We start from the raw sequence: 27,168 nt of genomic DNA on the forward strand, positions 1-27,168 counted from the left end.
TTCTTTCTGACTCCATAACGTTTTGTCTTCACTTTTGTATAGCCCCTAATATTGTTTCAGAGTTGGTTGTTGTGGCACTGATTAGTTAGATATCCAAATCTGTATTCACCTCTTCCTTTGTGTGACAAATCTCGATTTTTTTTCAGTCTGGCAGTGTTCCCAGGGAGCCCCACCGACCTCCCTCTGTGTAGCTCAGTGTCTGAGAGATGCAGAAGATGCAATTCTGATGAATATAATTGCTTTTATTTCTGTACAGCTCCCGTATAAGAAACAGGAGTTTAGCTTTACCCACTTTCGTGCCTTTACTACTCGGCAGAGTGGTGGGCACACAGCAGATCTTAGTACAGGCTTGCTGAATGGTGTGGAAGCAGTCACGTGGTATGGAAGCCGAGGGCTGGAGGATCTAAGCTTGGGTTCCATCCTTCACCAGAGATCCTACAACACCTACTAATTTAGCTGCTCCCAAAATGGCCTACTAATTTCTTCTGTGTCTGAGAGCAAACCCTACTGTATTCTATAGGGAACAGAAAAGAATATTGCCAATACATGAACTCAAGGACACTGCTTTACTGACTACTAACAACTTGAAGCCACAGTGAACAAACTCACTTACCCGTTAATAAACTGACACATCATTATTTCTACTGAGAGGCCAAGGTGGTTAGAGGAATAGCTCTCACCTTCCCTGCTCTGATAGCCACCTAAAAACTTTCTCAACAAACCCTGAGAATGTCATAGTAATACACCAGGATTTATCCCTTTATCCTCACACAGGGACCAAGGAAGAGGGGAGAGTGGTCTTGGGGCCATCCTGGAGCTGTGTTCCCAGCCACCACACTAATCCTGGGGACAGTGTGCCCAGACAAAGATGGCTGGTGAGTTGACGCTCCTGCATGCCACCTCATTCTCCAGCTTCATTCATTTTGCTCTTCTCATGTTTTCTTCCGGAGGTGGCCAGGTTCTTCTTCTCTTACACAAAATAAAAGAAAACCTATCCCGTGACATTCTTCTGAAAACCTGCCAGCCACCTGCCTGCCATTCCTGTTGATTTCTCTCCTCTCCCACAGCCTCATACAGGCTTTGGTTTCACTACTCTTCTGAAACTACCAATCAGGGTGAGTTCTCCCTCGTGCCAGGCCCCAGCTCAGCCCTATCCTCCTCACACATACACCACCTCTCGGTCAGGCCACGTTGCACACTGAGCTTCTCTTTCCACTGACAGCCACGTGTAGGGTAGCACCACCCTGTAGACATAAGTGTTTCCTTTCCTATTGCATCATAGGTGTGTGAAGACATAGACGAAGAGTGTGGGAGTATCTGGTCTCCCTTTAGTGAGGAGGACCGAGCATGAGTAAAAGCTCACACATGATGCTAAATGCGACTCTTCTCTTTTTAATTCTTAGTATTGATCAATGTAATCTTTTCTCTTTCTTCCTGATCAAATTTGACTTATGTCTGGGTTTCTTCCAAGCCTGTTCTCATGCCATCTTTCCTGGCCAAAGGCAAGCCTTTTTAGTGAGCTGCCTCTGGGTAGAAGGTTGCGTTAGTGTCCCTAGTATTTTATACCTCCCATTCCCTGGAAAGCTTAGACTTTGTAGTTCCTAACAAAAGAGGGGAGGGAAGCAGTTCTGACCCATTGGTTCGAGGTTTGTCCATGTGGCTGGCTTCAGCTCTGCAGATGAACGATGCTGCTGACATCACAGGGTAGGCTAGATAACAACCTCCCCAAATGCCCATGTCCTAATCTGTCAAACCTGTGACTTGTTAATTATATGGCAAAGGAACTCTACCAATGAGACTAAACTAAACTGAGGATCTTGTGATTCTTCTGTTTTCAGAGTGGGTCCTAAATGCAACCACAAATGCCCTTAGAAGAAACAGATGGAGGGAGATTTGACTATAGAAGGGTGATAACTGTGGCCAGGGAAGCAGAGACTGGGGTAAGGCCACCATATACAAAGAAGGCTTGTAGGAGGGAGCAGCCCTGCCCATTCCTGACTTTAGCCTAGCAAGTATGCTTTGGACCACTGGCCTCCAGGACAGTTAGAGAATAAATACATATTGACTTGAGCCACCAGTCTTCATTGTAATTTGTTAGAGCAGCTAGTAATCACGTTTCTGGGGCACAGTGTGATGCTTTGACATGTATACGGCACAGAATGGTAGGATCAAGGTAACAGACATACCTACACCTTAGACTACATCGTTTGTTTGTGTTGGGGACATTCAGACTCCTACCTACTAGCTGTTTTGAATCATTCAGTTAATTGTTGGCAGTCTTACTTTACTGTGCCATTGAACTTGAAAAGTTGTTTTATCCAGCTGCTCCCCTGAACCTATTAGCCATACCCTTCCCACCCCCCATGCCTTTTCCAGGGTCTGGTAACCTCATTATTCTATTCTCTGAAATAGAATATTGTTTATCTGAAATCAAGTTTGTAGCCTTCACATGTGAGCAAAAGTTTGTGGTGTTTGTCTCCGTGCCTGAACTATTTTACTTGGGATCTGTTGTTTCAAATAACAGACTTTCTTTATTTGTTTGTTTAACTAATATTCCACTGAGAATATACACCACATTTTCCCTTATTCATCCAGTTATCAATGGGCACTTTGTTCCATTCCCTTTTTTTTGATATAATGAACAGTGGGTGTTTCAATAAACTTTTGATGCTGATGTTTCTTCATCTACCACTTCCAGTTTCTTTGGATATGAGTAAATGGGGAAATTTCTGAGACACATAGTAGACCTTTTTTTGTGTGTGTGTACACGTGCGCACACTCATGCTGTTTTTGTCCATGTTCTATTGCTGTGAAGAGACACCATAACAATAGCAACTCTTATAAAAAGAAAACATTTCATTGGGGCTTGCTTATAGCTTCAGAGGTTTAGTCCATTATCCTCATGACAGCGAACATGGCCAACATGCAGCAGAAATGGTAGCTGTGAGTTCTACGTCCTGATTTGAAGGCAGCAGGAAGAGAGTCACTGGCTCTGGCTTAGGGCTTTGAAAATCAAAGCACAGGTCCAGTCTCATACTTCCTCCAGCAAGGCCGCACCTCCTAATCCCTCTCAAGTAGTGCCACTCCCTAATGACCAAGAATTTAAATATTTGAGCCTATGGTGGCCATTCCTTTTCAAACTACCACACGTACACATGTGCCTTCTACTTGTAGAGTTCAGAAGACAATTTGAGTTGCCTTTCCTCACTGAGAGAGGGTTTCTCACTGACCTGGAGTTTTGACAAGTGGGCTATACTGGCTAGCCAGTGAGTGCCAGTGTTCTTTCTGCTCTGCTTTCCACTTCATTATTGCTGGGGCTACCGGTGCCCACCATCACCCTAGCTTTTTGTGTGGGCTCTAGAAATCTGACCCCAGGTTCAAAGACAAGGGCTTTACCAACTGAGCCATTTCTTCAGACCTATTTCTAATTGTTTTGGGGAGTCCTTGCTAAAGAATATCTATCGTTTAATTATTTCACCTACAGCTCAAATCACCTTTCAATTATCTGTAATACTTGACACTGCAGAGTTGTTGTGTTGTATTATTTGGGCAATGATGACAAGAATAAAAGTCTTCACATGCTTAATAGCAGCCCAAGATTTCCTTAGTGTTTTGGATGGCTTAGTTGAGTCTTTGGATAAGGGGTTCATAGATACAGAGACTGGCTATATTTTCCTACTGAGAAGTTGGTCTCTACTGAAGTCAAGCAGTCATCTCAAGGCCACCCAGCCAAGGTTCTGTAGCACTAATGGCACCAAATAGACTCTGTTTCCTGAGACTCATTCCACATAGCAAGGCCAGCTCCTAGCTCTTCTGTGTCCTGGTTTTGTTCATCTCAGCATCCGTGGGAAACAAGTTGGGCATTTTGTCCCTGCCTCAGGGAAGTGTGGCTAGGGAGAAGATCCTCGAGGTCTCAGGACACTCATTCTACCTCTTGTCAGGTAGACATGTAACAATGGAGGAGAGATTTCCTCCCATTTTTCAGTGTTCTTCAGGGTAAAATTTCTGTAGCTCAACTAAATTCCGATATTTTTATCATGTTAGATCAAAAAATTTGAAAGTACTTCACTGTATCCAGTTGCTCTCATTTCTGGTTTTGCTAAATTGATGTTCTTTCTTCGACTCTGTAGCTGTAAAGCTATCTGATTTACATCTGCTTGAGACTGGAGCTTGAAGTGAAAGGCATTGGACAATTGCTTCCACTTTGAAGAGAATGTCTCTCGTTAAAAAAAGAAGAAGGATGAGGAGGAGGAGGAAGAGGAGAAGAAGAAGAATACAACGCCAGAGGTAGCCCAAGCCTTGCTTCCATTTCTCTACAAATGTTCTCTAAAGGGCATCATCCATTTGAATGCACCGTAAGAATATCCTATACTGTATGGTACATGTGATATGTGCATTTAAAGTAGCTCTACCTCAATAGAGCTCAAGTCCCCATAGTTCACCCATTTGGAGTGATGATCCAATGCTTTTCAGTTCATTCAGATAGTTGTGCTCTGACTGTCAAAACTGATTTTGGAACATTTGTGTTTCTTTCAGAAGAAGCACTGACTGTGTGCAGAATTGCATGCCTGTCACCTTAGCATGCAGGACTGTGTGCAGAAATGCATGCTTGTCACCTCAGCATGCAGGACTATAAGTAGTAGCACATGCCTGTAGCCTTATTCTGCAGGACTGTGTATAGAAACACATGCCTGTCACAGCATGCAGGATGGTGTGCAGCAACACATGCCTGTCATCTCAGCATGAAGGACTATGTTCATCTCAGCATGCAGGAGGCTGAGGTGAGAAGATCCAGAATCTGAAGTCACCCTTTATTGCAAGGTCTAGATTAGTTTGAGCTACATAGCATTTCTGCTTCAAAAAGACAAACCACCACATCACCATCCCCATGACTACCACCAGCACCACCACCATCACCACTACCACCAAAAATCAAACCAAACTAAAGTTCTCTCCCAGTAATCAGCTGCATTCTTATTCCCTCAGCCTCACCCTCTGTAAACAACAGTGAGTTTCATCTCTAGGTATTTGCCCTTTCTGGACATTTTATGTAAATGAAATACTATACCTGGTTCTTGGGATGGCATCTAATGTTTCCTAGGTTTGCCCATGTTGTAGCATATATTATTATTTCATTCTTTTTAATTGTCTGAATAATATTTCACTGTGTGGCTGACCACATTTTACTTTTCATTTACTGCCAATGAACATTGGGGGTGTTTCCCCTTTGTGGTTATGGGTAAAGACTGGGGCTGCTATGAGAATTTGGATCAAGTTTTTGTGTGGGCATAGGCTTCTAACTGGGCTTTTTAAAATTATTTTTTTATTTGTGTGTGTGTGTGTGTGTGTGTGTGTGTGTGTGCAAGTGCATGCCTCCCATGGTGCACATGTGGTAGTCAGAGGACAGTTTTCAGGAGTCAGTTCTTTCCTTCTGTCACGTAGGTCCTGGGGTCAAACCTCAGGTTGTCAGGCTTGGTGACCCACTGAGCCATCTTGCTGGCCCTCAGATTTTTTTAATGTGTGCATGTTGGAATGTAATTGTTAGACTGTAAGTAACACCGAGCTTACATTTTTGAGGGGCTTCCAGACTATTTTCAATATAGTCATTGAAAATAAATTCATGATAGCTGGGGGCCGGGGCTAGCTGGGGAGAGGGAGAGGATAAGAAAGAGGTTCAGCGTAGTGAGGTGCCAGGAACTGTAATGTATGCTCAGCCAAAGCATCCGGTCCCAGATTGACTGCTGCCATGGGAACAGATCCAAGTTAATCTACGGAAGTGCAACAAAGCACAGAAGGTGCTGCTTATGTTTTACCCAAGAAGTGACCCAGAGTCAGATGTTTGGGCTGGGATGAGGACTGAACAGGAAGCTCATTTGCAACCTTGGGACAGAACAGAGAAGATGACACATTTTGTTTGTTAGCCTAGGCAATCGCTGTGAACAAGGAGCCTGTCTCCAAGGCTGTCCTGGTACCAGCCCACCCCGCAGAACAGCAGGCCTGGCTGGGATCATGCTTTCTGACCATTTTTGTCCTTTCATCTGCTTAAGCTAGTTACACTGTCACTTTGAGCTCTGGCTCTGAGTCCCCGGGAAAGGCTCTGTCCAGATGTTCATGTAGTTAGCAAATGCACTCTGCTGATGCCTTGGCACGGCTGCTTTCAGATGGGGACGGATACTTGATGCTGTTGGCTGCTGGCGACACACACACACTCAAATGAACAGCAAAGTCTGTGACTCAGATCCCCTGTGTCTCCAATTCTTTTTGTAATACAGCAGATGCATCATTTAGAGGGAAACTGACAAGGGAGCATGGGGGGAAGCGGCACTGTTTTCCCCATGGCACCCTCTCATCTCTCGCGGGTCATGCAGAAGCTCTTCATGTAGGGAAGGGTGTCTTGTGTCGTCCCACATTGTAAGGCAACTCCTTCTGTCTTTATGTAGGAATTTGCACCTCCTTTTAAAACCATTTCTTCCATTACATATGCAGAAACCCTTAACCCATTCAGTTGCAGGTCCTTCCCCAATACTACATATTTTTGATTCTCTTTGAGCTAAGCACATTTCAGAGAATATTTTACATTTTCCAGCATGCACTGGGGCTAGAGAATGGAAAAGTCTTCCTTAAGGTCACCAGATTGGTGGAGGACCTGCCTCCATGCCTCTCTATCTCTCCCTGCCTCTCTGCTCTCAGACTTTGCTATCCTGGGACTCTGTGGTGTTTCTCATCATTGTATTCTCAAATGCCTAGCATAGTGCCTGGCACATGATCCTGGGGACCAGTTTGGTCTTTCTGAATACTGATCCAAGCAAGTACTGCTTGTGGGGTGACTTGAATGTCTCTCATTTTCTTTATGAAGTGTAGCTAGCAGTGGTGCCCGCCTCAAATACATGTGAACGGTAAGGAGTAGATAAATCAGTGCACTCAAAGTGATTAGGAGAGTGTCTTTTGTAGACTGGAGGGGGTTTTCCATGAATGTTGCCTCTTGGGTGGATGAATGCCTAGGTTGTAGGAGCATCCCTCGGTAGGTATCTCAGTGTCCTTCAGCCTATTAGACCCTGTTCTTTATAATCAGGTCTTAACTCTGGGCTGTGAAGCTGGGCTAAGGGCAGCTCTGTGAAGGCTGATGATTCAGGCAGAGGGCTTTTGGGCGGAGTAAGTTCCTCCTGGATATCTATTCAATCCTAGCTGCTCTTGCGAGGATTCTGGGGATATGGAAGCACAAGCACAGGGTATGTTCTGGCCTTCGGTGATCACCAGCCTGTGATCTAGCATATCACACGCTCTGTTTCAGTCACGCAAAAGCCTCTGGATGCTTAACATATTTTTGTGAAGATTTCCAGGTCCTTTAGACTTTGCTTAAGAAAACTGCAGAGCTCTCAGCCTCTCAAAGGGAGGTTTAGGCTGACAAAAGAATGGCTCACGAGAATGACTTGTGGACACCGGCAGCTTTGTTGATTTCACTTCTGGGCGCAGAGCAATGTTCTCATATGAATTCTGTCTCAGAAGGTTTTATCTATCCCTGATGGCCTGTGGCCTAGCTGTGTTGAGTGCGGATTCTGAGGTCCATCTGGGAGCGTGATAAGGACACAGCCAACGATCCTGAAAAGCTGTCCAAGTATGGGACACATCCAGATCCTGGCCTAGTAAAGGGCCGTGTTTCTAATAGTTTCCAGCCTCTGTCTGCATCACTTACGCATCCACCCCAGTTTCATGATTCAGAGATGCGGGATTGATAGGGATTCCAAGAAGTCACTGAGCTCTTAGGCAAGACAGTTCAATGAAGGGTGTCATGAGAAGATGAACGATTCCTTGATGCTCACCCCAGTCCCAGCCAGATGCACAGAATAGTGAACCTTTATGAGGTCCGTGCGTGTTCAGTGTATAACAGCTCTCTGATTTCTAAGTACTAGGACCAGCGAGACAGCTGAGGTGGTAAAAAGAACTTGTCACATGACCTGAGTTCAATGCCTGGAACCCATGATAAGAGGGGAGAACTCCTGAAAGTTGTCCTATGTTTATATACACACTGTGGTGCATAAGTACCTGTACACACACACACACACACACACACACACACACACACACACACACAGTCTCTCTGTCTCTCCCTCTCTCTCAGATTACTACTACAAATAAAATAAAATAATTTATCCAATTTATAGATTCCAGACTGAATCACAACAGTAGCCTTATTTGGAAAACTTGAACATATGGATTCCTTGGCTCTAGGGTTTCTGCCGGAGTATAGCTGAGGAATCTGAATTTTTATTCAAGTTGTCCCAAGTAATTCTCCCAGAGGGTCAGGCCTGTAAAGCCTCAGTCAGGGCTCATTACTGATTGCACCTCAGGGTTGCAATGTACCTGTGGCATGGCTGGGCTTCCAGAGACTAATTGTATTTATTTGGGTAGAAGGTTCTAGAAAGTTGGACTTTTATTTTCAAGACAGGGTTTCTGTGTACCCTTGGCGGTCCTGGAACTTGCTCTGTAGATCAGGCTTGTTTGGAACTCAGAGATTCATCTGTTGGAATTTTTAAAAAAATTATTTACTTTGAAGTTTTCCTGCAAGTATATATTGTATATATATTGAGCATATTCCCTGGCCTACTCCCTTCTCCCTCCCACTCCTGATAGCCCCTTTGTCCCCTTAAACAGTTTGTTCCTACTTTCATGTTATAGATGCACATGTGGTTTTACATATTTACATAAAATCTAGGAATCACAAAGGAGAGAAAACATCAGATATTTTTCTTTCTGAGACTCATTTAATTCACTTCATAGAACACTCTCTAGTGTACCCATTTTCCTGCAAATGCATGAGTTAACTCTTCTTTATGGCCGAGAACAATCTCATTGTGTAAACAAATGACATTTCTCTATCCATTTCTCAGCATTTTTTTTTGAAACAGGGTCACTGTAGCCCAGGCTGGCCTCAAGCTCACTAAGTACCCGAGGATTGCTTTGAATTCCTGATCCTTCTGTCTCTGTATCCTGATTACTGTGATTACAGATCTGTGCCACCACACCTAGTGTCTTCAGCATTAGAGGCTGTCATGTGACTCTAGGTGTAGTAGAGAACCAGCAAAAGGTGAAAACCCTGACAACCAACTACCCTTTCCTTAGTAAAGGCAGTGATGGAGTGCACGTGCAGATGTGACATGAAATGGAGCATCCTGGCCATTAGGACCCCAGACACCATTCCACCTAGAGGGCCCCCATCACTTTGCTGTTTCAGATCAGAGCACTTTAGGACTGGCAAAGAGTTGCTGTTTCATTTTTTGTTAACTTTTTACTTTGCTAAGTTAAGGCACTGAAAAAGAATTCAACTCAGCCACCATTTATCTGTACCATTCTGTAATTTGTTTTAAATGATGGGGCTGGAGAAATAGCTAAGAGGTAAGAGCATTTGTTTTGCTCACAAGGATCTAGGCTCAGTTTCCAGCAACCACAGGCCTCAGAACCATCTGTGACTTGAATTCCAGGGGATCTGACACCTTCCTCTGGACTTTGAGGGCAGCAGACACATATGTGGGGCATACACATATGTGCAAGTAAAACTCACATACACACAAAATAAAAATAATGCTTTAAGTGAAGTTTTTTACGTTTTATGTATAGAACAGACCTGAAGTAAAGCTACGGCAGTTCTTATGTAGAATTCATTGATTTGAGAGGAACTTGCTTCGCGGTCTTAGCCTCCCTTCATTATGGTTCAGCTGGCTTCCAAGCCGAAGTTAACCTTCGCAGCTGAAGCAATTGAGATCTGGGGAAGGAAGGTCATTGGCTCTGGCTCTCAGGCAGCAGGGCTGGGACCAGAACTTATTCTAAGGATATCAGCTCATATTGATGTATAATGCTCTGGTGACAGGCCTGGCACCCCTGTTCTTCCCACCTAACATGTATGGATCAGAGCCACTGGGAATGGCTGCCCACTCCCTCAGCCATGCTCAAGCTCACTTAGAATGGTCACCATGGTAATTGTCAGGTTAATGGCTCTGTTGGGTAGGGTAGTACCATCTCAACATAGTCATTGCTGTGCCTACCTGTGGATGCCTCACTTGAGAAGCAGGAAGATGGTGACTTCAAGGTCAGCCTGGGCTATGAAGCAAGGCCTTGTCTAGTGACAACTAACTAAGAAGGTAAAATCTGAAACCTCTAGCAACAATAGGATGTGGAGTACAATTATGTGGGTCTTTGGCATGGCAGAGGGGAACTTCAGTTGTAAAATATAGGAGCATGTTGCTGTTCTATCCCACCAGGACACTGCACTTTGGACATGAAAAAAAATCTGTGAAGAATTAATTTTCTGATTATCTCCTGCAGAGTCCAAGTATCTTCTCTTACCATGTTATTAATTTTAATAAGTAAACAAATTGGCTAATTCTCTTGGAAAGGCTTTCATTGAGGGAATGACCATTTTATTCAGTTCTCTGGGAGAAGGAAGAAAACAGACTTCCAAAAGCATTGTCAATAAGTAGGGCATTTGGACCCTGAGATGGGAAGTGGACAAGATGTGCCGACCTCTTGGGTGCAGACGCTCAAGTCAATACGTGAAGAGGTGAAGCCGCAGTGGTTTTGGCACAAGGCTTGCTTCCTCAGGACCAGTGCGGGACTTTTGAAGGGCAGGCCTAAATCCAACTTGGATCTCAAGTCTACCTAAAGTGGTCAAGTTCACTACCTTGAACAGTCAGGAAACAATCACGGGAAGGAATATGCTACCGAAGGGCAGGGCATGACCTAGTGTCCCCAAGCACATGACTGGCCCGTAGAGATAGTAACACCTAATTTGTTGAAACGAAGTGTCTTTTAGGGACCCAAAGGCATTTCCCTACATTGCAATCAAGTGGAGATTTGGACTAAACCAGGGCAGTTTTGTGGGGGTGGGGTGAAGAGCCTGGGAGCAGTCAGGAGGGACTTGTGTCTGCCACGAAGCCATTGGATAGCTGCCCTAAAAATGGGTCGCGGAGGTGCCCTCAATGGGAGGAGAAACACAGAACAGAAATGTCATCAACCTCATAATTTGGCTGCTTCCCTGGCCCAACCCTCTTAAACCTATTTCCTGGAGCCAAACTGCAGGTTTAATATCCCAGCTGCAAATTCCCCTGGACATCCTGGCTCCTTGGGGATCCTACCTACCAAGGGTAAAAGACAGAATGAGTCGAGTTTCCTTTAAAGTCATCGTCTGACTTCAGTGTTGACCTGTTTCCTCATTCTAATTTAGTAAGATAAACCCACATACCTTAAAACTGTGCCCTGCACCACAGAGGTGCTGTGACCCTTTTAAGTACTGTCTGAAGGGAGGTGAGTAGCTCCCAGCTCAGCCAAATTCCTGCCCGGCAGCACCTCTGTCTCACTGGACTAGAAGTGGGACAGGATACCTCCCTGCCTGTCACAGAGGCTAGAGCATGAACAGAATGTTGAAGCCAAAGTCTTTATTTTTGGGTTAGAGGCAACTGGAGCACATGGAGATAAGTGACAGGTCTCCAGTATCATCAGCCTGTGTCATAGCTGGGTCCAGAACAGGATTCTCCCATCATTAAATCATACTGACTCTCAAGTGCCTGGCGGAATTTCTCCCTAACTTTAGGCAATAGTCTTATTTTGGAGAAGGGGGAAGAGGTCAATATAGATGCTACATGGCATAAGTAATTCATAGGGAATCAGTTGGAAGACCCTTGCTGTATGCTGCATGTGTATATGAGAGTATCTAGGGACTCGATTAATAATATATGGTGGTTTGTGCCTCTGTGTCTCTACGCCTGTATGTGTTCATAAATATTAAATTAGGGTGAAGGGGTCACCAGGGTTGAAGAGATGGAGGATAGGCTGAAAGACTTAACTCCGGGCTCCTGAGCTCTGATACACACCCAGGAGAACCTACCCTCCACACTGGCCCAGGTGTGGGCCCAGATGAGGGCACCACTGCCCTCTGCTGTACTGAGAGGTGAATCTGCTCCATGCCAGCTTCCCCTTGGCCAGGGTGGGGGTGGGGACTGACTAAAAACCTGCACACTGGTTCATGTCTGCCTCTTGAAGTCATTCCCCCACCTTTGATGTTCTTAACTTCAGGTGATGGAGCAGGAACACTTGGTGCTTGGGGGCTCAGTTCTGAGTATTCAGCCATTGCCCCAGGGCCTTCCCAAGCCAGGTCTGAAGAGGCTGAAAGTTCTGGCAATTCCATCTCTTGTCTTCCTGGTCTTACTGGGGATCAAAGCTTAGACTATCAGAATGCTTCTTAAAGGCGAAACCCCTATTGCCTTGGGCGAGTCCTCTCTTTTGCAGGCACAGACACTGGGAGGAGAAACCTGCAGATCACTTCCCTGCGACAACTCCCGGCCTGGGCCCTGCATTTGCAGAGTTTATTGGCTGCATTCCCCTGGCTTGCCTTACATAGTCTTTAAAACCAGTGAGCTACAGTAGAATGGTCATCATTCTTCTCGCTTAATAGATGGGGAAACTAAGGCCTGGGAGGTTTGCTGTCTTTTGATTGATTTAGAGGTGATTAACTAAGACAGAAACTGTACCTCCAGCTGGAACGGAATTCATCAGGCTTCAGATGAGAACAAATTAAACTTCAAAGTAGCGTCAAACAAGGCATTCAGTAATTAACTGGGTGATATGAGGGCAAATCGTAGCTGTGCCACCCAGTCTTGTTCCCAGCATCTCGGGGACCTCAGCGTATGACTGATTCCTGAGTTCTAGGACATGTTTGATTTTAATGGGGCCACCAGGGAGCCTCATGGTAGAGAATTATTTAACTAACATTTTTCTTTACATAATAAAATGTTTGTAGATTTTTTTTTTGGTCTTCAATTTAAAATGAGCTATCCTAATCTATAAATGCGAGGGCAAACATATTTCTGCTTCCCTTTTGAAACTGCAGAAACTGTCAGAAGAACCACCCAAGCTTTGGCAGTCGATGTTTGCTTTGGTGTTCATCCTATGTTAGCTTAACACTTTCTGCTAGCCCAGGCTAGCCCAGGGAATACAGCAGTGGCCAAGGCAGACATGGTCTTGGTGCTCATGAAGCTCACAGCCAATCAGGGGAGAGAGACAAACAGATCAGTGCCCCCTTGAGTATATTAAGAATGTACACTGTGGTAAGTGCCATGAATTGGAACTCTCATGGCAGGTATCTCTCCTGGTCAAGGCTTCAAAGAACCTTCCCTGGAATCCACAGACTCAGTGGAGATGGCCCAGCACGTGAGCTGAGCTGTCAAGGAGGAAGGTACAGGCAGCACCTTCTTTTTTCGGGACCTTCAGTGAACCAAGGAAACCAACATAGCTGCAGTACGGAGGGGAAAAGAAGCCGAGGTGCATTTGGTAAGGCCTGTATGGCAGAAATTAATCTTTTGGCCAAAAAATACAGCTAGTTACAGGCAGAGTAGAGATTAAAATATTCCCTACTTCTGAGGAGTCTTTAATCTCCAATTGCTTTTGTTCCCCCTCTCTCTACCCAGACCTAAGGGTCCTGTGTTTCCGTGTTGGAGTATGGCCCAGATATTCCAAGGGACACCAAATCATTGGATTCTCATTTGAAAGTTTCTAATTTAAAAGTGCTGGCAACAATTCAAATGTCAGATGCATTTATGTCATTGAGAAGACAGAGTAGATAACTTGCTTTCCTATTTCTTCTTTTCAGCACTCCATCTATATAAGCATATGTTTATATATGTTTATGTAGTAGAAGATGGATCTGAAAAGTGGAGAGAATGAAGCACAGTCAAGATTCTGGGACCTGTTATGGATGCTAAATGCCCCCACCGGCTCATATGCTTACAACTTGGTCTTTAGCCTGTAGCACTATTGGGACTGGTGGGACCTTTAGGAGGTGGAGTCTAGTACAAGAAAGTTAGGTTGTTGGGGGCCAGCCTCTTAAGGGGGATGTAAGGGCCCTAGAATGTTAAGGGACTTCTCTCTTAGCTTTCTTTCTAGCTTCCAAGGTTAAGCAGTTTTGCTTTATGCCAGTCTTTCCCCCCATGCGCCCCCCCCTACATGCCCAAAACAAGACAGTCAAGTGACTTTGAAACCATGAACCAAAATAAACTCTTTCTTCCTTTCACACTGACCATTCAGACATTTGGTCAAAGCAGTAGAAACTTATGTAACATAGGACCCCATATAGGACATGGTACAATAGAAACCTATGTAACATAGGACCCCATATAGGACATGGTGCAATAGAAACTTTTGTAACTTAGGACCCCATATAGAACATGGTGCAATAGAAACCTATGTAACATAGGACACAATATAAGACATGTTGGTGAGTTCTCCAGGTTTTCTTTTTATGTCACATGTTCTAGGTGCGCAACCAAAGAGCACACCAGAAACCCTGACAGGCTAACTATCAAAGAAAGGTTGCTTTCTCTGCCAAATGTTGAGAGAGCACTTCTCAGCATTAGCAGCTTCCTGACAGAGCTTGTCTCTCATCAAATCCTAGGAGAAACTGTGTCGTTCCTCTACCACCAGTGCCAGTGAAGGCCAGGCAGAGAACACGACTCCTGTTCACTGAGGTGGCAGCAGCTCTGCTTGGGTGGTGTCAGACAAAGCCAAGAGGAGAACTGCAACTTTCCTTTTGTGAACTTAGGAACAGCAACCACAGTTCTTCCTTCCACACGCAACTCCACCAGCAGTGGAAACTGCTCAGGTTCTGCTCGCAGCAGTGAGGCTGCCCTTCCCTTCCTGCTGGGCTGCTGCTGGAAAGGCAGCAGAAAGTAAGTATCCCTATGGGCGAGGTGTGTGCGGATAGCGTGGCAATGAAGTGGTTACTAATAAGTAAAAGGCCACACAAAAATAAACTCAGGAGCAGTATAGGCAAATGAAATGGGTCCCCTCCACACAAAACAAAGTGTTCAAGGAAAGCAACAAGATGGGGAGGGTACCGGAGAAAAAAAAAGAAAGATTGTGGGAAGAAAACAGACAAACACCTACAAAATAGAACAGGAAACAGAAAGCTAAGATTAGTGGATTTCTTTTCTTCACAAGGCTGAGAATGAGTCAAGGATGGCCACTCCCATTGTCCACGTCCAATGTAGCGGTGGGACCGCATGAGAGTGATTTAAGATAGAAAAAGAAAAGAAAGGAAGAAACGGTTGTCCTTGGTAGATAGCATGATTGACTGTTTCAGAAGCTCTTAACGAGTCCTCAAAACTAAGTCAGACATGCCATGGTTCCTAATAAATGAAATCAGTAAGGTCACAAGAAATCAGACCAACATCAAATGACTTCTGTAGTGGGCACATGGACCCTGCAGCTGAGCAATGCAAGGTACATTCACTCACAAAGAATATTTGGGTATGAATCTAAGAAAACATATACAGACTGCATTCTGAGTGCTGAGGAAGACCACGGAGACCCAATAAACAGAAGTGAGCATGTGCTATTGATTAGAAAACTCAACTTAGTAAAACTTCGCCTCATTACAATTGATAGACAGGCTTAACAAATTCCTACCAGTATTTCTGTAGTGCTTTCCTTTACGTGTGTGTGTGTGTGTGTGTGTGTGTGTGTGTGTGTAGATATGCTTGCATGTATGTGGAGAGTATGCATGTATATGGGTCCATGTACATGTGGAGGCCAGAGGTTGGAGTCAGAATCATCCTTGATGGATCCTCCACCTTATTCAATGAGACAGGGAACCTAGAACTTGCCAAAGTGCCTGCTGTTACTAGTGGGTTTGCTCTGGGGATGTCCTGCCTCTGGTCTCTAAGGCTGAGCCACCATGCCCATTTGGTATTTCCATGGGCCATAGGAATCCAGACTTCTGTCTTTATACTTGTGTGTCAAGTATGTCAACCTCTCAGGCACCTTACCAGCCCTGCAATGTGGACATAGATAAGAATATTCCCAAAATGTACATGGAAAGGCAAGAGAATTCTACTAGTTAAGATAATTTTGGAAAAAAATCAATCTATCCAATGTTGAAATTTATCATATAGCAGGGGTGTTAAGATTCTGTCTTAGACTGGACAGTGGTGACACAGCACTCAGGAGGCAGAGGCAGGTGGATCTGTGAGTTCAAAGCCAGCCTGGTCTACAGAGCGAGTTCCAGGACAGTCAGGGCTACACAGAGAAACCCTGTCTCAAAAAACAAAACAAACAAACAAACAAAGATTGCATCTTAGTTATATTGGCAGAGAATAAACACATAGGTCAATGGGGCTGAATAGAAAACTGAGGACCAGACCTGCGAAAACAAATCCCAGTGATTTCTGGCAAAAGTTTAAGAGTAATTCAGGGGATGAGAGCCTTCCCAAAAACCTGCACTGGAGCATCTAGACAGTGACAGTAGAACAGCAAAGCAAAACCTCACTTTGTCTCACATTTCACACAGAAGTTAACCTCAAATCAATCATGAACATACATGCAAGATATAAAGCTATGAAACTTTTAGAACAAAATATCGGGGACCTTTAGAGTCGCGGTTTAGGCAGAGTTCTTAGACAATGTGTTACAGCACACAATCCATAAAAAGAAACACTGATAAATGGGGCTTCATTAAAACTGAAGACTTCTGCAAGAGGCTGTTAGGGAAACAGATAGACAAACTGTATATAAATGTGGCTACAGCCGCACATTCAACGGAGCTGGAGCACACAGCACAAAGAGTGCTAAAAACTCAACACAAGAAGCCCAGTTAGAAGACATCTCACTGACGAGGATCGATAGGTGGACCTGCAGGCATATTGTCAATGTCGTTAGCCACTGGGGATGTTCCAACAAATCATAATGAGATGCTATGACAGCACCATTGAGTAGCTAACAATAGAGTAGTGGAATCTCAATTGTTGTCGCTTTGGAGAAACTAGATCACGTACACACTGCGAGTGGGATGGGAAAATGGTTCGTTTTAAGAAGCTCTTGGGAAGTTAAAGAAACAACTACTAAATGTGGGGCTCTGAGAGGTTCTGTGGTAAAGGTGCTTGGTGTCAAGACTGATGACCTGAGTTTGATCCCCCCATGTAAGGAGAGAACCAACTCCTGCACACATGCACTGTCTGGTGCATGACTGTGCTTGTACATGCACACACACACTACTACTAATGATTATTATAAATTTAATTAAATGATCACTTTGAGTCAGGTGGTGGTGGTGTATGCCTTTAATCCCAGCACTCGGGAGGCAGAGGCAGGCAGATTGCTAAATTCAAGGCCATCCTGACCTACCGAGCGAGTTCCAGGACAGTCAGAGTTAAATAGAGAAAGCTTGTCCTGGAAAAAAAAAATAAAAAAACCAAAAACCAAAACCAAAAACCAAAAAAACAAATAACAACAGCAGAAGATTATGCTGAAGTCATTTGTTCTAAAGGTGATCTAAGAAGCAAGAGCAAAAGGCCAAAATACTGTTCTGTCATAATTATTGTTATTGTTCTAGTCATTCAGAAAATATCAAGGGGTACGGGATTTATGAGCCAAGAACCATGGATGAAAAATCAAAATACACAAACCACAGCAACAGGCAATATAGCCCATAGTTTACTGTAGCTTTTTCTCATATGCTAGTTATAGTTTCATCTGGTGTTGTAGAATTTTGTTTTGTGAATTTATCCTCAGTGAGACTTTAGAGGATCTCACAAAGCCTGTGTTGACTTTATACTAATCAGTCTGGGCACAAGGGGGAATTAGCAACTTAAGACAGTTTGCAATAGTAGAAGAACCCTTGCCTAGCATCTGAGAGACCATGGGCTCCACCCTCAGCACTGGGGAGAAAACAACCTAAATATGCAAACAAACAGATAAATAGAAGCTTTGCTTCTTTTGTTTTTCAGGGAAGGCTGCAGAGATTAGCATTCCTGTTCCCCAAGGCAGGCAACAGGGGGATCCTTCCACCTCACAATAATCTAGGTATGAATCCCAGCTGCTGCGCCTTCATCATTATGGGAGTCTGTTGTCTTCTGTTTCACGAGAGGCCTAAATTAATTGCTAAGTTTCTTCTTTGGTTTTTATCTTTCCCTTTTTACTTGTTTGCAAATTGCTTATGATTACCTTCTAGATTTTATTAACGTGTTTAGTGTTTTGCTACGTTAGACACAGCTTCCTTTGCTATTCCAATTACATATTTCAGTTATTAATATATCCTGGTTTCAGTATGTAACCATTTCCAGTGAACTGTGAAAACCTGCCTTCCATTTGATTCCCTTTATCTTTACCAATTTTCAACACTAGTCTTGGAGGGCTTGTAATTTTATAAAATAAGTTTTAAAAAATAAAAACTCACCAAGAGGCAAATTCCATTGCTTATAACCCTTAGTTTTTTTTTTTTCTTTCATCTTCCAGGAAGCATTGGGTTTATGTCTTTTACCATTTATTCTGTTTGACAAACCTCCCTTGCATTCTTAAGAGATATTCTTCTCGTGATGAGCTTCTACTTTGCTTTACTTGGGGAATCTTGAGTTTCCGCTTTATTTCTGGAGGACGGTTTTGCTGGATGTAATATTTATGGTTGGCAATCTTTCCTTTTAGAACTTTAAAAAGATGTTAGCCCATTTCCTCTGGCCTCCATGATGAGAACTATGTTGTCATTCGGCTCGTTTTCTCCCTTAGTTAACTTCACATTTTTCTCTGACTTATTTCAAAATATTTTTCTGTAGTTACCTTCAAGAACTTTAAATATCGTATGTCTTGTTCTGGATTCTTGAACGTGGAGACAGTGTCCGTAGGTGGGAAAAATCTCAGGCGTATGTGAGTAAAAACGCTTTCTGGGCTGAGCCTCCTGTCTTGACAGAATTCTTCTTGCTGGTGTCCCCTGGACACTTGGTGTCTCCCGGAGGGGAGGAGAATCATAATCTCATTGGGGAAGACCAACTCTCCTGGACATTTATTGTGATCGACAAGAGCCCTTTGATTATTTTGTACTGCCATCAAACATGCCTGGTGCTTGACTCCCATTTGATTCAGGGGAGACAGGATGTACCCAGCTCCTTGGTTGGTAGCTACGAGGTTGGGAATGCATTTCTCCCATTGGACGGGAGGTCAGGGAGAAGCCATTCTCTACCCCTTCTCCAGTTCTGAGATCCCTAACTAGTCCTTCTTTCCATCATCCCAAATCCTTCAACTGTGTCTTCACTCTGTCTGAGTTTATAGCTGTCCCTAGCTGGGAGAGCTAGGAAGGAGCAGGTCCACACAATCTTGCCCAGACTGTCTGTCCTCTACTCATTTTCAAAGTTTGGAACTTGATTATTACTTAACCAAATTAACAGTTTTATTTATAATACTTTTTTTACAATCATTCCCATATAAAATTATGCACAGATTTTTAAATATTTCTATTTTCAGTTGGATATGATAGTTGTATACAATATCTCCACATCTGTGTTTCCTGTGTAATAATTAGATAAATATAATTGGCATATCTACATCCTCAAACAAATTCATTTGCTTTGTGTTGGGAACATTGGAAATTCTCTTTACTAGCTACTTCAAGATATTCAACCAGTTGTGGTAAGCCATATTATCCTCATGTGTTCCAGATCACTGGTAAGCTATTCCCTCCTGCCAGCTGCACCTTTATCTCTCCTACCCCTGTGCCCCCCCCCCACACCCCAGTTCTTCAAAGACACTGGTAAGCACTTTCTCTTCCCTGCTTCTTGAGATCAGCTCCGTAGATTTTTCATGTAAGTGAAAACATGTAATATCTGCCCTTCAGTCCCTGACTTTTTACTTAACGTAATGCCCCCCAGGCCCATCTGTGTTGCTGCAAATGACAGGCTTTCTCTGTGTGGCTGCATAATATCCTACTGTGCATATATCCCACATTTTATTTTATTTATCAATTTGACAGTTGGTTCTATTATCAATCTATTCTCTAGAATCAACTCAAGAAGAGTTGATTAAACACTTGAGTTGATTCTGCTGTGTAGATTTTGTACAATACGTTATTACTCATAATTCATCATACATGAGTTTTTGTGGCCGCAACTCCCCCCCCCCCACTGATTCATTTAATAAGTTCTTTTTCTTTCCCATGCTGGGGACAGAACACAGGTCTCACATGTCCTAGGTGAGTGCTCTACTCCTAAGCCATGTCCCCAACCTTGGTAAAAAAAATATTTTTAAAGGATTTGAGGAACAGTTATGGCTGGGGAAATTATTCCACAAAGAGTGTTTCTCTGAATGTGTCTAAACTCACTCCCTTCGTGTCTAAAACAAAGTGACCGAATCAGCCTGGCAAGCCAGATGGGCTTCGAAAATACACATGGCTGAAAGGAGGGGATGCTTCTGCCCAGTTGAAGAGATTAGATGGACAGTTTGGAAGGTGTAAACAAGGGGAGGCAAACTTCTGCTGCTAGTTTTCTGCCCAGGTCGGAGAGGGGTCAAGGCTGGTGGGCTGGCTGAAGGGCACCTGTGGCAACTGCCTTAGTGACGGAGGAGGGCACACAGGGGTGGCCGTGTCTGCAGGGTCTCCACAGCAACAACACCCATGCTCCATGCTCCAAGGAAGGGAGTCATGAGGAGTAGGTTTGCCTTGGTGAGGAGTGAAGAAAATTCTAGAAAGCTGAAAATACAGCTTTATTTGGCAAAACTGAGAAAAGTAGTGTTAGGCCATATTACATAAATGGCTTGGAGGGAGACAATATCTGTAGGTATTTTTATGGTTACCTGGAGGAATTTTGTGTTTTAGGTAGGACATAATAATCAAAAAAAAAAAAACCTTTTCCTGATTTCCTGATGTAAGTGATTTTCCCCATTATATTTATCAGGTGGCAATTTTCTTCTGGGGGAAAAACCTGAAGGCTAAGAGAACAAGGAGGAGGCGTTTTGCCTGATGTGGAGAAGAGAAGAATTCACCTCTCACCCTCCCCTCTTTGGGTTGCCTGTGGGACCGCCATGTCTCAGCTTCTCAGAGTACAGAATCAGTAATCCTAACCCTCACTAAGAGGGGCTTAAATCGGAAGGGGTTTCTCCGTGAGCAACATTGTGAGAGAATGAACGTGACCAGATAATTCAGATGGGAATTTCAGACTTGGGGGACCGGGTGGGAAGTTTCACGTAGAGGAGGTGGCGTTTGGGAGGAAGACACTCTGACTTTGGGTAGGCCTTCAAGAGCGGTTTGGGGATTGTGGAATGCTGAAACAAGCTGCATGGAAGTTTCCGTTTGCCGCTCCTGGGCACAGCATTCTCTCACTCCACTCGTGAGAACAATCTAGGCTGAGTCTAAGAGCTTTCTCATCCTCAATCCACTGGCGAGCCCTGTGAGAAACAGTGAGGGAGGAGGCAAATGAGGCCAGGGTGGGTTTCATCTCTGTTGCCATGGCGTCTCCATTCCTTGCACACTGTATTCTCTCTAGACACAGTGCTCTGCTTCTGGATCATCACAGATACAGATCCCAGCACTACAGCCTGGAGGTGTGTGGTAGCTGACCAGCTATTGCTGCTGACCTGGGTCTCTGCTTGCTCTGCATCTTATATTGGCCACAGTGTTATGAGAAATCCTTTTGTTAAACTATATCCAATCAGCCACTCGTGTGTGTGTGTGTGTGTGTGTGTGTGACTTAGTTTCTTCAATACGCTGACAGACCCACCTGTCTAAGTAGGTGATGGTAAAGCATGTATGATATGTCCTCTTTCTGAATGCTGAGAACTTCTAAGGACGATTCTTCAGAAAGGTAGAAAAACTGGTCAGTACCTATGAGCAAAAACTTGCTTCTTAAAAAAAGTGTTTCTCAGAAGAAATCTCAGTTATTGTTACTTCATTATCAAGAGTAAAGAAACCAGACTGTAAACCAGCAATCAATTCTTGTTTGTATCATCTCCTAAAAATGTAACATTGGGCATCAGTAAGGTAAACTGTAGAATCTCCCTCACACTGAAGAGTATGGAAAACTATGAGAGAAACACCCCAGAATCAGGATCCTTGGGCTTGCTTTGATACATGCAGCCTAGAAAGAAAGACCTCTTAATTCTTTTGAACTTCTCCACATTGATAAAATATAGGGATTAGGCCATGTGGTTCTTAAATGATCTTTTAGCTCTAATAGGTTGTATTGAGGGCAGAAGGAGGCTGTAGTGTAGTTTATGAATAAGGAAGAACTTGTCTATATAGTGAAGGCTGGGGAGTGTGGTGCAGGGATGGGGGTATAGGGGTGTGGTATAGGGATGGAAGTTACTGGGGTGTGGTTCAGGGATGGGGTACTGGGGTGGGGTACAGGGGTGTGGTACAGGGGTGAGGTACTGGGGTGTGGTTCAGGGATGGGGTACTGCGGTGTGGTGCAGGGATGGAAGGATCAGAGATTGTGATATGTGGATGAAGAGGACTAGAGAGGAATTTTCCTTGGATTAGTCTTAAACACAAAAGGGAGGTGAGGAAAGGCACTGAAAAGTCAATTTTGAGGAAACAGAGAAATTTATGGTGTGACTTGGGATGTTGCTTGATGGTGCAGAAGCAGAAAGTAATGGCATCTCTCCATGGTGACAAGAATACCAGCTCCAATTTCAGTTCATACTGGCACCAGAGTCAAGCAATACTTATTTAATGAGCTGTGTGCGATTCTATAAGGAAAAGTGTAGAGGCTCAAAGTTTGTGGACATGGCTTCTCCTAGTTAGTTGTGTAAACCTGACCGCCTTCTTTCTTCTTTAAGTTCTTGAGTGAGGCTAGAGGATACTTTGTGACTATAAGGTCACTTCCACCCTCAACTCCTAGAAGCCTATAATTCAAGCTGTGATCTCAGGTATTTAGGACTTTCCAGAAGGTAGGATGCTAGCTCCTACAAAGCAAGAAGTGGTGTCATAGACTGAGACCAAGGAAAGGACGTGGGCGAGGGAGAAGCAGTAGTCACCAGCACTTCTCCCTGAGCTTTCTGTTATGCTCCAGTGGAGTCTTCATTTGGAAGAATAGTGCCACATGCACGGCCCTTCGCTGTAGCGATTGACAAACAGCCAGGGATTTCTTTCTGTCCACAACAGATGAAGCTTTTGTGGGACCTACAGCACATATGAAAATATAAAATACAAAATATCTTAATTACTATAGTTTATAAGGCACGTGATTGTGTACACACATTGTTTGGGCCTCTCCTGGAGACTGTAAGGTGCCCCATCTGCAGAAGGGGACTGAAGCTTCAGCTGACTAGTCTCCTAGAGGACTTCCATCCAGGTGCTGGGAGAAGCCCATGCTTCATCTCTTCTAAAGTCATACACGGCTGTCCAACTTGAGTTAGCACACGGACTAGAATCAGAATTGTTATCTGCTAAAAGATTCCCGAGCCTGCATTTGATGTGACACACCCATTTCTGCCTTGTGTGGGGACTGTGGAAGAGCAGTCAGCAGGGAGCTCCCACCGCCTGGCTTCCCGGGACTACCAGAACCCTACTGTCATGGAGAATGTATGGGGAACAAAAGGCCATGTACAATGTAAAGGAGACCTTGGGGACTGTTTGTTACCACAACGTACTCTGGCCCAGCCTGACTGTAACAGTGAGTGCTGATGTACTTTCTCAGGTAGCGTGGAAAAGCAGATCGCGCTCAGAAAGGCTAAGTATCTTCAGGAAAGGGCAATAGGTGGCCAGCCTGCAATGGAGCCCAGACAGCTTGGCAAGTGTGGTCCAGTACACATTTGCTAGGCACCAACATTTCCCATTTCCTCCATTTCTCTCCCTGTGACCCCTAGTGAAGTCTCGATGTCCGTGGAACAAATGCTTCACATCATTTTGCACAGTCCAGCTAGGTCTCTGCAGAGAAACGTTATCATCAGACAGATAAAAATCCCCAGAGAAGGGCCTCAGGTTCTCTTTTCTGGAGTCCAGATGAATTAGAAAAGGGTGTAGTTTGAGTATAAAAAATGCACCCACAAACACCTCGTGTATTTCAGACTGTAAGCTATACATGCATAGGGTATGTTGCCAACAACACCCTACCCCATGGAAAACTGAGTCTTGAGAGAAGTTGCTTTAGTTTAAGTTCTTAGTGACCACTAGACTCAAACCAATGGACTTAGGGAAAACAGGTATCTCAAGGAAAGACTCATTCCAGGGAAGCGTAATAAAAACCTCTAACTGCACTCTGCTTCCAATGTCCAGGGCAAAATGGGGGAAAGGGATTCCCATTGGTTGAAGGTGGTTGATCCAGGGCACTGATGGAAACATATCAGGACTCATAGCAGCTTATCTGGAGGGGGATCAATAGGCTTGAGCTGAAACAAGGCCCATCGGGAAAGTGAAGAAATATTGCCTGCGGAATTGCGCTAGACGGCATCACACAGGTCCTGTCAGCCTCCTGCCCTGTCCTTGATTCAGGAAGACTTTGTCAGATTGGAATTGGCATGCTGGAGAAGCTATCAGACAAGTATGACTTCCTCTTTGTGAGAACTGAAGCCTGTGAGCCCTATGGAGGGCTTGAGAATCCTTTTACCCACAGGTAGGAACTTGAGAGCCAAGTATTCTACTAGAAGACACTTTTCTGTTGGCTTAGGCTTCTGCCCCCATACACACTTCTCTCTCTCTCCTTTCTGGTTTTTCATTTATTTTTATTTCCCCAAAGTCTATCATTTCATGCGGTTTTTCCAGACTCCATCTCCTTAAAGCATACTTCAGAGAAACTCACAGAATCCGAAGCACAAGCTAGACCAAGAAGCAAGCCTCAGGAAAATTGGATATGTTTTCTTTTCACTACTCCTTTCTCCTAAAAATAAGTAAATTTCAAGCCCAAATCGTTCTTCATTAATAAAATAATACCCCATTATCCAGACTAGTGAGGAAAAATATAGTGTTCTGTTAAAAGGAGACCGTTATTTAGACTTCAAGCAGATTGTCAATGTCTGGCTCATTACAATTCAGGGAAATGTATTTAGAAGGCTGAGGTTGTGCTTCTGGCATTTCCGAAGGTCCATCGTGGGCTGGTGGGTTCATTAACTTGTTATGTTCTGAGTGAATCTCGTTATTTAGGACACCAACTGGGTGAATATAGGAGGCTGAGCTGAGCCTTTGCTGACACGTGGAAACCCCTGACGGGGGGGATTTATATATATAATCTGTCTGATGTACGCTTGATTTCTTTGACATTTCTCTCTTTCATAAGAATAAAAGGCTGAGAAAAAAAATATCTGTTTATTTTAGATTTACTTTTGTGTGGGTTCCAGGAAGCAGGAGACTTGTAATCCTCTGGCTTCTTACTATCTTTCCAGCAATTTCCCCATCTATGATTTCATCCATCTTTCTAGCATCCTAGATGGCTAGAAACAGACAGTTAGCACAGCCTCATTCCTGCAAGTGGAGCGCTTGTCATAAGGGAAGTGTATTCTATTCTATCTCCCAAGCTAGAACTCCCCTGTGTCTTCATCCATTGCTTTGTGTCAAGAACTCAGGGATACAGAATCCTCTCTTCTTCCTAGGACGTGTCCTAGCTCTCTAACACCTGGGCCAATGGTTGCAATCGGGAGGGCTCTTTTCTAAAGAGGAGCATGGTGTAAGAGAAACATTTATTCAGAAGTTGGAAAATTGAATCTCACATCCTAGCTTCGCCTAAAACTTCTTAGCCTTCTGCCAGGAGCCACATACTCAGATTTCCCCGAGCCCAGTCTCCCTCCTATAAGATGCCTTAGTCATCCCGCCCTGCCAACTGGGAGAATGTCTAGTGGGGAACAGACTGCAGTTGCTGGCAGGAAGACTTGCAGGGCTATCTGGATGGGAGAGATGCTCCTTTCCTTGTCTTTTGGTCCCAATGGTGAGGTTTCTTTCAGAGAGTCTGGCGCTGGGAGGGAGGCGTTTTGAGATTTGCCTGAAGTTTAGGAGTTTGAAAGCATCTGGCTGTCCAAAAATGAAGTATCTGTGAACCTGAACTCACAGAAGCTCAAGCTCATCACTAAATAGAAGGTTGGCGTGATATCTAGGTCAGACTGGGATAGACACATGGAGAGCTCCTAACCTTACTCCTCTGGCCTGCTCTCCCCCTGCAGGTGGTCCAGCCTGTGTAGTTTGCGAGCCCTTAGAAGGTGCCTCTGTGCGCACTCATCACTGTGCCTTTCTGACTCCATCATCAGCGTTGTTCTGAAGAGCTCTGAGCAGCGAAAGAAGTGGTCTAGCCATGCCGCCCACCACAGCAACTGCTAGCCACAGGTAGGTACTGAATACTTGGAATGTGGCTGCTGTGATGGAGCCACCGAATTGTTAATTTAATTTAATCTGCATTGGTTAAATAGCCACCTGTGGGCACATGGACCAGAATCCTTTTCATTAAGTTTCAGTATGCAGAACACTGTTCAGTTGCTTCTGTGTTATTATTATTTTGAAGCAAGGCCATATGGCTAAAGATGGGTTTTGGCATGTGTGTGGGGACAAGGAAGGGGAGAGAAGAGGACGCTTGCCAGCAAGGCCAGCTTGGTGGCTCTCAGGAGACCTCTAAGGGAACATCTGGCTCTGTCTTCAGGTCCAGAAGCGTGGTTTTTCAGGGCATAGAGAGTCAAATTGATCTTTTGAGGCAGGAGCTCTTTAATTAATCAAGCTCCCCAAATGGATGCGTTCAGCCAGAAAGCTAACATGTCAATGTGCAGGGAGGCTGGGAAGCCTCTCCCTGCTAGGCACTGGGTGAGGGAAGGAAATCAGAGGTCTAACACAGAGGTAGTTTGATAAGTGTGCATGCCCATGGAGCAAGTGACCTGAAATCACTCAGATGGTTGATGGGCGTGTGGTCATTGCACAGTGAACCTTACACGTCCTGGGAGGGAGGCAGCTCTGTTCCTAATGGCAGCCCCTCCCTCCCTGTGTCCCTACCCCAGAGTGATTTGGTAGTTATCAGCAGTTTTGTTTTGTTTCACTTTGTTTTATTTTTAGACAGGGTCTTGCCAGAGGCTTAGGTTGGCCTTGAACTTGCAACCCTTGTGACTTCAGTCTTTCAGTGCTAGGATTACGCATGTGTGCCACCAAGCCTGGCTATGGCAACAGGTTTGATCCTGACTCCACTTTCTTTTCTAAGTTTTTGGGATTGTTTTAACGCCATCGTCTAAGAAACCTGTAAACTAAAAGCTTTCCTCTACAGTCAAAGCACAACTGTGTCAATATAGATCTCAGATTCCAGCCTCTGTTTCAAAGACAGCTGTGCTTTTATTTTTTTTTTATTTTATTTTATTTTTTTTTAGTTTTTTTTTTTTTGGTTTTTCGAGACAGGGTTTCTCTGTGGCTTTGGAGCCTGTCCTGGCACTAGCTCTGTAGACCAGGCTGGTCTTGAACTCACAGAG

General features: G+C 44.2%; 1 protein-coding gene across 1 annotated transcript in view; it reads left to right on the forward strand.

The window, feature by feature from the left end:
- The window catches only part of Ces5a (carboxylesterase 5A), a 280,153-nt gene that overhangs the window by 123,824 nt on the left and 129,161 nt on the right, over positions 1 to 27,168 (forward strand). The window contains exons 10-16 of the mRNA XM_026778600.1: positions 775 to 1,115; positions 1,839 to 1,940; positions 4,131 to 4,287; positions 13,130 to 13,320; positions 13,640 to 14,714; positions 17,769 to 17,844; positions 25,891 to 26,050. The gene's annotated coding sequence lies outside the window, so the exon portion shown is untranslated. The remainder of the gene's footprint in view (positions 1 to 774; positions 1,116 to 1,838; positions 1,941 to 4,130; positions 4,288 to 13,129; positions 13,321 to 13,639; positions 14,715 to 17,768; positions 17,845 to 25,890; positions 26,051 to 27,168) is intronic.

The sequence above is a fragment of the Microtus ochrogaster genome, chromosome 4 (genome assembly GCF_000317375.1).
Source record: "Microtus ochrogaster isolate Prairie Vole_2 chromosome 4, MicOch1.0, whole genome shotgun sequence".
NCBI classification, from domain to species: Eukaryota; Metazoa; Chordata; class Mammalia; order Rodentia; family Cricetidae; genus Microtus; species Microtus ochrogaster.